This window comes from Callithrix jacchus, chromosome 7 (genome assembly GCF_049354715.1).
Source record: "Callithrix jacchus isolate 240 chromosome 7, calJac240_pri, whole genome shotgun sequence".
Taxonomy (NCBI): domain Eukaryota; kingdom Metazoa; phylum Chordata; class Mammalia; order Primates; family Cebidae; genus Callithrix; species Callithrix jacchus.
Window position 1 is genome coordinate 156,827,001 of NC_133508.1, and position 10,559 is coordinate 156,837,559.

General features: G+C 41.0%; 1 long non-coding RNA gene across 2 annotated transcripts; it reads right to left on the reverse strand.

Annotated features, from left to right (window-relative positions):
• Positions 1 to 787: 787 nt before the first annotated feature.
• On the reverse strand, positions 788 to 9,997 carry LOC144577178 (uncharacterized). 2 transcript variants are annotated; one of them, XR_013520594.1, is made up of 2 exons: positions 9,825 to 9,997; positions 788 to 932 (listed from the first exon to the last, which is right to left on the reverse strand). It is a non-coding gene; the product is annotated as an uncharacterized LOC144577178 (long non-coding RNA). The 2 variants fall into 2 exon arrangements; XR_013520595.1 differs by lacking the exon at positions 9,825 to 9,997 and adding an exon at positions 8,534 to 8,848.
• Between the last annotated feature and the right edge of the window lie 562 nt (positions 9,998 to 10,559).

Sequence of the window (10,559 nt, forward strand, 5' to 3'; positions counted from 1 at the left end):
GACTGTTTCTTTTGCCGTGCAGAAGCTGTGGAGTTTCATTAGGTCCCATTTGTCTGTTTTGGCTTTTGTTGCCAATGCTTTTGGTGTTTTGTTCATGAAGTCCTTGCCTATTCCCATGTCCTGGATGGTTTTGCCTAGATTTCCTTCTAGGGTTTTTATCATGCCAGGTCCTTGGAATACAACTCACAAGGAACGTAAGGGACCTCTTCAAGGAGAACTACAAACCACTGCTCAACGAAATCAGAGAGGACACAAACAGATGGAGAAACATTCCATGTTCATGGTTAGGAAGAATTAATATCATGAAAATGGCTATACTGCCCAAAGTAATTTACAGAATCAACGCTATCCCCATCAAGCTAGCATTGACTTTCTTCACAGAACTGGAAAAAACCACCATGAACTTCATATGGAACCAAAAGAGAGCCCGCATAGCCAAGTCAATTCTAAGCAAAAAGAACACAGCGGGGGGCATCACACTACCGGATTTCAAACTATACTACAAGGCTACAGTAATCAAAACAGCATGGTACTGGTACCAAAACAGAGATACAGATCAATGGAACAAAACAGAGGCACCGGAGGCAACACAACATATCTACAACTATACAATCTTTGATAAACCTGACAAAAACAAGCAATGGGGAAAGGATTCCCTGTTTAACAAATGGTGTTGGGAAAACTGGCTAGCCATGTGCAGAAAGCAGAAACTGGACCCCTTCCTGACACCTCACACTAAAATTAACTCCAGATGGATTAAAGACTTAAACAGCCCTTTGAATCTTACAAGCCACATGACATCTTCAAGAATTGAAGCATCTGGGTTTCTTCATGGGTCTGCATATTCTTGGAAGGTGACACCGTGAGAGCCTTACAAGCTTCTCGTTTGTGGCTCACCGAGGCTTCATGTGAAGTGTGACTTCAGGAGCTCTCTGGAAGCAAGGAAAGAAAAATGAGAACAGTACGGACAACAGGATTAAAGCAGGATTCGAATGGTGAAGGGGTAATGAACAGATTTGTCTATAATTAGCTGAGAGGACAGGCCAACAGGAGATTACAAAAAAATTGAGGACAATCTAGTATGACACCATGAAAGAAAGCAGAAAGTATTAAAGTTTGATTCATGGTCTAATGACAAACCAGGGAGGGGCTCTAATCACTGGGCCATGGACAGTGCCCTAAAAATCGTAGTCATGCTATAAGCATCTCTTATGAAGACGAAGTGATAAGAATGATTTTAAAGAGGAGCAAGGGAAATGTGCTCTCATGTCAAGTAGAGAAGCAGCTTAGGTAACAAACTTGCTGCCTTTCAATATGTGTGGAGTCCATTAAGGAAATAAGTATTTAGCAAAAACCATTTTTTCAAAAAACGCAAAAGCCTCAGTAATGGTCAGAACTGAGACTGGGCAATAAAACAGCTGTAAGGATGACGATTGTGTATATATCACAAGTCACCTTCAACATCATCATATCTGTGAAAACAGCCCCATCAGCCCTCATACTCTAAACGATCCCTGCTACACCCGCTCACTCTCATATCTGCTATGAAGCCTGATTCTCTGCTCTACATTCATACTTACTCAACCTCCCCTTCATGGTATATTTCCCTCACAGCTCATCTGGGTTTCACTAATGTAAAAAAGCGATTATTTCCCTATGGATAAAGTTCTGGATGTTCTCAGGAGGAAAATCACAATAAGATCGGCTGCATACAGCATTATTAAAAACTGGGGGGAAATAATTTGTACAGAAAAGATCAGATCAAGGTACCGGGTCTTTACCTAGCTATTACTGCATCTGTTAGAGCCTGACATTTCAAATAATGAGTAACAAAAAAAAGTAATCTATCATTGCAACTGTGTAGTTTCAGAAATTTTTATGGCTTCAGCATCTGTAAACACTTGGAAGAATGACAATAAGGCGGATGGCACCTTAAATAGCCAAAATATATGTATATATATAATATGCTCTGCTACCCTGGAAGTTATAGAATACAAAAAATTGAGGGTTGTTCAAATTCTTCCTAGACCACTGACTCAGAAGCTTAACTATTAAAGAGGTTATGTGGAAGTCAAGAATGCGACAAAAGAAAAGAAGAAAAATTCAAGCTAAGAATAAAGTCATTTGGCTTTTATCACATTCAGACAATATAGAGAGCTGTGAACCATCAGAAGAAATAACTAGTCAATGATAGGATAATTGTAAGCAGATGTATCTGAAACTACTGGCAGGATTCAGAATTGTGGATTTTATCAGGTGGTAATTTATCCTGAAGCAAATGTCAGTCAATAAACTATCCCATTTCAAGACCACCATCTATTTCCACGATTTGCCAAAATGTCATAGGGGAACAATTATTATTGAGACAGCAACCCCCTCAAATAAACGAAATATTAAAGATATGAGTCATTCTGTTTAAAAAATTCTAACGGGTAAACTAAAAATTATTCAGAAAACTCCTGTAATTCTCATCCGTATTTTTGTTTTGTTTTGCATCGTGTTGAGACTGAGTCTCGCTCTGTTACCCAGGCTGGAATGCAGTGGCATGATCACTGCTCGCTGCAGCCTTGGCCTCCTAGGATCAAACAATCCTCCTGTGCCAGCCTCCTGAGCATATGGGATCACAGGTGCACACCACTATGCCCAGCTAAGGTTTTATTTTTTTGTAGGGACAGAGTCTCCCCTATGTTACCCAAGCTGGTCTCTATATTTTTGGAAATAATTTCCTGCAGTTTTCCACTCAATGTGGTGAACATACTAGAGTTTTTCTGCTATTGGGGAATGTGTAGTGTCACAGACCTTTATTCTCACTGTCTAGGACTCCAAAGTTTCCAGCACTGCCCAATTCCAGAGGACAGCATTCATACTAAAAACTTTATTCTAGGGTGCTAGTCACATTGTGAATGAAATCCCCCAAAATGGCAGTACTGTCTGAAACCTGTTACCGTTTTCAACAAGTGTCTGATGTTCCTATCTTTTGTTGCTTCATTATTTATCCAAAAACAGAGAGCTGAGAGGAGGCCAAAAGGGATGGATGCGATGAACCCAGTTGGTTTAAATCAGTGGTTCTCAAGCAGAGATGATCCAGCCCAGGAGACACTGGGCAACATCTGGAGATATTTGGGATGTCCTAACTAAGGGAATGCTAGTAGCATCCAGTGACCAGAAGCCAGAGATAATGTTAACCTTCCTACAATGCACACAGTAACCCCCACCACAAATAATTATCCAGCCTAAAATGCCCACAGTGCCAAAGTTGAGAAACATTAGTTTGTAATTTGCTTATTCATTTCTGGTGGATTGTTTACATTAATAGGCAATCAAATGGTGTTTTTATTTCACATAAGAAGAGCTATTTTAACAGAAATAAATTATCTTCAGAAATGGGAGAAAGGTAAGCATGGAAGGACAGCAAGGGAATTATTTTTGCTCCAATCTATTGGGGGGAATAGGGGAGGGACGGCGGGGAGCTGGGGAGGGATAGCGTGGGGAGAAATGCCAAATGTAGGTGAAGGGGTGGAAGGCAGCAAAACACACTGCCATGTGTGTACCTATGCAACTATCTTTCATGTTCTGCACATGTACCCCAAAACCTAAAACGCAATTAAAAAAATAATAATAATGAAATACCCACTGTATTCCAAACACTATGCCTTGTATCTTGCTTATTTCTGTTACATCAGTAATCCAGATCACCCTACGAGACAAAATGGTTTTCCTGCACTTTCATTATGAGCGGCTCCATCTCAATTAAATAATTAGCATACACTTGAGGAACTTGGAAGCAGCACAATAGAGAAATTGAACTCAAGAGAGGAGGGTGAGATTTATTTGCGTCACAGGCAAAATTGTAAAGAAGTTCACTGAGTTAGAATCCAAAGACACTGAAGACATATCTATCACATGCAGTCTTCAGTGGGCTGGCGCTGGCTCTTTTGCCACGTGGGAGAAAGCCATTTTAATTGCTCAGTCCCAAGAACAGCCAGCTCCCCAAGTGTAGTGTGCTTCTAAGACAGTTGCACATACATTCTTGAGTCCTGTCTTGATTTCTAACGTGTGGTCTGAGCCTGTCATCTCAAGAAGACTGGGGCCGGGCGCGGTGGCTCACGCCTGTAATCCCAGCACTTTGGGAGGCTGAGGCAGGTGGATCACGAGGTCAAGAGATTGAGACCATCCTGGTCAGCATGGTGAAACCCCGTCTCTACTAAAAATACAAAAAATTAGCTGGGCATGGTGGCGCATGCCTGTAATCCCAGCTACTCAGGAGGCTGAGGCAGGAGAATTGCCTGAACCCAGGAGGCAGAGGTTGCGGTGAGCCAAGATCATGCCATTGCACTCCAGCCTGGGTAACAAGAGCAAAACTCCGTCTCAAAAAAAAAAAAGAAGACTGTTAGAGGGGAATAAAAAACACATTTGTTCATATGCATAACATCAGCCCTGACCATTCCACAATAAGACAAATACTATCAGTGCCAAGCATCTGCAAAGCTATAAACACTAGGATACCAGGATATCTTTCTGGCTAATTAATTAGGAATCTCTAGTTTTTGTCCAATTTGTAACTGAAATGTGCCCATTGGTGTGATATTGGCTCCAGCAGCGTTGTGAGGATAGTATCTTACTGTCACTTACTAGTTAGACTTGCAAAGTAAATCTAAATATCTGTTGTGCTGCTTATGTTTTTGTTTCTCTAATTCGTAGCTGTCAAGAAGGACAACTTTTGCCGTTAGTGACAGTCTAGTCCAACATGCAGCCATGTGTGGTCCAGAGAAGGAAAAAACACACAAAACCTAAGTAGTGGAGTTTTTTTCTATGAAATTACTGTTATTCAAATGATTTTATTTGATTTTATTTTAGGTTTGGGGGGTATATGTGTGGGTTTGTTACATGGGTAAATTGTGTGTCACTGAGGCTTAGTGTGTAAATGAGCTCATCACCAAAGTACTGAGCTTAGTATCTGATAGGTAGCCTTGAACCCACACCCCCTACGCACCTTCCCCACTCAAGCAGTCCCTCGTGTCTATTGTTCCCAGCTTCGTGACCATGTGTGTTCAATGTTAGGCTTCTGCTTAGAAGTGATAACATGTGGTGTTTGGTTCTGTATTCCTGTGTTAGTTTGCTTAGGATCATATTCAAATGACTTTAAAAGATTACACATGAGGTAGAAAGACTTGCAGAAATACAATGTGTCATGTACATATTTTCTATTCTCAATTTCTTATATTAACTTTTAATGATAAGTCACCTTGTCCTCACCTTCTCTTATATTCCTGACATTGCTGTTTACCAGATCTCTGGATTTCTTTGAGGTTTCTGGGATTCAGAGCGTTTTATAAAAATTCAACATTTTAAGCCTCCATCAAAACTTGCAATGTCTGGCTTTCTTTACTTCTTTAGGTAGTAACATATCTCTTCCTGTTTCTCAGGCTGTCTTTACCTCTCTGTACCCTGGAGATCTCCTCTACAGTCAGAGGAGCACACAGTTCCCCCAGCTGGTACTCCTCATACTGCTCCAACTGAGCACAAAAGAGATGTGAGGTGTGTGAACCAGCATTCACACTTCAGCAGTGATTCCTCGCTACAGGTTTACCACCATCCAGTGATTCTCTTGCTGCCATTCTTCTTTGTGGCTCTTCACCTTTATCTCTCATGTAGCTAGCCTACATTTACTGGATCTTTTTGGATGAACCTGGAAACCATCATTCTCAGCAAACTGACACAAGAACAGAAAATCAAACACCACATGTTCTCACTCATAGGTGGGTGTTGAACAATGAGAACACATGGACACAGGGAGGGGAGCACTACACACTGGGGTCTTTGGGGGGAAACAGGGGAGGGACAGTTGGGGGTGGGGAGTTGGGGAGGGATAACGTGGGGAGAAATGCCAGATATAGGTGGTGGGGAGGAAGGCAGCAAACCACACTGCCATGTGTGTACCTATGCAACAATCTTGCATGTTCTTCACATGTACCCCAAAACCTAAAATGCTATCTAAATAAATAAATAAATAAAATTACAATCAATTTTTTATCAGAGCACAATAATTTTAAAACCTATTTAGTGCCTCATCAATACTTCAGCATAACCTTCACATGAGAGCTTCTGTGTTTGAAAAATGTAGATGTAATGTATTGAAAAGCTAAAGGAACGATCACCTGTGCATCAATGAAGATACACAAAATACATGAAAAGTAATAAAAACAACTCTAGGGTTCTTGGAGTCTAAAATGCAACACTGGTTTTCAGCAATCTGCTGAATGAAAGTGTCAAAGGTAAATTAAGATCATTTAAGCAGTTGCAAGTTTCTTTTAAATTGAATATATGGCAGTGGGATGTGGGAAGTAAATGAGTAGTAAATAGGGTTAATTTTACTTCTGAACAAAAGAGGTGACTGCCAACAGAGCGTAATTTGAAGGACTCCTGAAATACACACCTATCTGAAAAACAACTCTCCCTCTCTAACCTGCTAGAACGCGTTTATTGCCACCACTAGAGGTTCTGGTTTTTTGGTTTTTGGTTTTTTTTTTTTTTTTGAAGGAAGTATTGTCATGAATAACATGCCTATTAAAATGTAAATGCATCTGGTAAATAAATGCACAAAATGGTTTTTGAACATTAGCATATAAATGAGATGAGGGAGCAAGTTGTAACCAAGGGGAATAGAATCGAAGAAATGAGATGTTTGGTAAGTTTCAGTGGGCTGGAAAGTCGCAGCGTAACTGAAGGAAATCATGCTGCTCCTGAGTAGTGTGGTTGCAATTGTGAGAAAGTCTAAGGGGTCTGGGTAAAATAGGAAAAGATGCAAGAGAGGCAGAAGCAAGAAAGAGAAATAAGTTAAAACAGGGAGGCGAAACTCCTAATCCACAATCTTCTACAGAATTGAAAAGTATTCTCTTACAGCTTCTGACCTCTGTCTGACATTGAGCCTCTGAGATCTAAAACTAACACACTTTTCTCCAACTCCTCTTAATACTCTGGTTAAAACTAGCTGAGCGCCGTGCCTTACACACAGCAAGAACTCAATATTTGATTCATCCACACTCTCCTGTCAGTTTGTATGTCCCGTAACTAGCAACATACCTCAAGGGGCTCTAAAAACTAGGTAAGAAAATGCTCATGTTAAGTGTAAAGGAGACAAATATGTTCCTAGAGGTGAGACAGCCGTAGTTGGCATTCACATAGTTTATTAAACCATAAGAGAGGCAAGTGCAATCTCACCTCTCCTGGGAATAAATATCAAGAGAACTTCTCAGCCTAGGCGTTTGTTGTTAGAAAAACAGGTTTAAGGGCTGGGCGTGGTGGCTCATGCCTATAATCCCAGCATTTTGGGAGGCTGAGGGGGGTGGATCACGAGGTCGAGAGATTGAGACCTTCCTGGTCAAGATGGTGAAACCCCATCTCTACTAATAATACAAAAATTAGCTTGGCATAGCGGTGTGAGCCTGTAGTCCCAGCTTCTTGGGAGGCTGAGGCAGGAGAATTGCTTGAACCCAGGAGGCAGAGGTTGCGCTGAGCCGAGTTCATGCCACTGCACTCCAGCCTGGGTAACAAGAGGGAAACTCGGTCCCCCGCCCAAAAAAAAGAAAAAGAAAAAGAAAAACAGGTTTAAGAATCCTATGTCACAGATAAAAAACCAACAAATAGAGAATTTCAGCATTCAAATGCACCTAAGTGAACCTGATCAATGAGCAATAAAGCTTAGACTCTTGAAATTGTCTACCCATTCCACAGCCCTGCCTTCATGAAATGCACGGAGAGTCATTACATGCTGGCTGGTCACGTATGGAAGGCTCTGAAAGAAATGCTGGGGTCCTTTCATATGCTACGGTATTATGCTCTTCGGGAAGTTCTATACATGTTTCGTTAATGGTACAAGTGAAATTGTAAGCTGCTGTTAGTGAAGAAAACCAGATAGCTCTGGGCACAGAGCCACGCCAATCCAGGCCTAATGTGTGAACCAGAACTAAGCATGATAGGTAGCCTCTGAAGAGCAAGAAAGTTAGACTAACGAGATGAAAAGCCTGTAGCTATTCTACGTGGGCAAATTACTCTGCCTACTGAGTTGAAAAAGACTCAGCCCATTTAACTCTAGGGGGGTCCAGGGCAGAAGCATGGAGACCGGTTAGGGCGAGCATTGCAATAATCCACATAAGATATGATGATGGCTTGAACTAGGATAGTCGCCGTGGAAGTGGTAAGAATTCTGGATAGAGTCCAGAGATAATGCTGAGAGAATCAGCTAACAGAGTTAAAGTGAGGTCTTGGAAATACAGGAAACGAGGATGACAACATTTTTGTCCCAGCCAATTGGATGAATAAAGGTGACATTTATTGTGTGGAAACACAGGTTCAAGAATAAAATTAGTTGAATGTGTCATGTTTGAAATGACTTTTATCCAAGTGGGAATGCCAGACAGAAAAATGGATTTATACCTCTAGATTTCTGAGAAGAGGTTAAAGTGGGAGATATTAATTTTGGAGTCATCGGTATATAAATGGTATTTAAAATAATGAGACTAGATGGCATTACCTGGGAGGTGAATATTGGTTTCCAAAATAAGTAAGCATTCAAGTTTTGACTCTGAGACGCTTTAGGTGCAAATCTTGGCCATATTGATGGAGCTTCCTAAAGGATAGCTGTGAGGAAACAGGATGGTTGGGAGCCAGCATTCTCGGACTATTAACCCTTACAGGACCAAGCGGTCATTATAGGACATTACTATTTCCATGGACATAAAATCAGGCAGGTAAAGGGCTCTTCTATCTAGACAATGACTTTATTATTCACAATGTCTATGTGAAGAAAATTGAGTGAAAAATCAAACAATTATTTGATGAATAATTACTGGATATTACTACTTTGGCTGACTCTAATCAATCTGCAATCCCCACCACAGCAAACACTTCTGAATCCTACCTTTCTTTAAAAAAGAAAAGAGAGAGAGAGAGAGAAAGTGTCGTCACCAAATTGGCTTAGTTCTACATTTCATTTTGCTTGGTATAGACCTAAAGTCCCCATAGACAAAATCAAAATGTTGTCTTTCATTATATGGTTAATTTGCCTAGTTCAAGCCAAAAGACTTTTAACTTGATTCTGCCTTCAAGTTTGATCACATGAATCAGATCAAAAATCAGAATTTTCCTATGCATGCGAATTCCTAGAAGTTATATATCCATCTTACATGATTCAGGAGTTGGGGATACACAGAATGAATGGCTTAGATGCATAGAAAAATATTAATTTCTTTAAAATAATGTTATTTGGGTGAATGGATGAAGGAAGAGAAGAAGAAGCAAAAATACACTGCACAAACTTTCCCTAATGATTGGTATGTGGTAAGACTAATAAACCTGGGGTGATTTCTATGACCTTGTCTTGTAGGGGGGGATATCCCATAAGCACCGATGCAGGAGCACAAGGCCTCAGCCTATTTCCATATAAATAATGAAGAAGAAAGTAATTAGAAATATAACCATAGTCGTTATTCGTTATTCATATGCGATCTTAGCTATTCATAGTTGATCTTAATTCTTTTACTAATGCCTATCAGGTCGGAAGTGTGATCCTGGGGGACATTGTGAAATGAATGACAGTAAGGCAAGATGCTGTAAGCCCTCTGTCACGCCCACATAAGGGCTGCTGGGGGGCGCCTCGGCTGTGCAGCGGCACCAGCGCTGTGAAAGAGCCTGCTGTTCAGCCAGCTAGGGAAGGAGACGTCCAAAATGGCTGAGACAACTCCTTCCTGGGGAAGTTTGGAGAAAACTGCTTCTCCAAGCTCTTGTGGCAAGGCCTGACGGCTGTCAGACATCCAGGGGCTTACCTGTCTCTATGAGATGCTTCAGTGGTCACGTTCCATGTCTACTCTCATGTTCTGCTTCAGCATCTGGTTCCTTTTTTCTTAGAAAAGATAATTAGTAATGGTAGTATAAATCTTAATGTTTTCGTTATTTCTTGATAAGTATGGAAAAGATACTGATGCATTATGCTCCTTACCACACTTCAGGTGCCAGAAATTCCTGAGCCCCTACCTGAATGACATGTGATGTACTTGACCCTATCACAGCCATGCCCTACCTACCCTGCCCGGAGATTTGCAACTCAATAAAAGTGAGAGCATCCTCCCATTTGGGGCCACTGCTGGTCTCTGCGATTTGGGTAGCAGTGGACCTCTGTGCCCAAACTCTCTTTTCTCCATCTCTGTGTCTTGTGTCTTTTATTTCTACAATTTCTCATCTCTGCACCAGCTGGGAGGGGCTCACAGAACCCTGTAGGGCTGGACCCTACATGTCTAAATGGAAAAACATTGAACTTTCAGAGCACATACCTAGATGTGGCTCATCTGTGTTAATATACTTGTTAGCAAGCCCATAACATTTATGTGAGATAAACATTCAGCAATCCCATCTTTGATTATATCAATACCTTAATAAAAACCCAATTGAGAGGACATTAGCAAGATGAAATCACGGAGAGGCCTGGACTCTCCTTCCCTCCACAGATACACCTATTCAACAGCAACATATGGATCAATTCCTTTTGTGAGAAGTCCACCTGA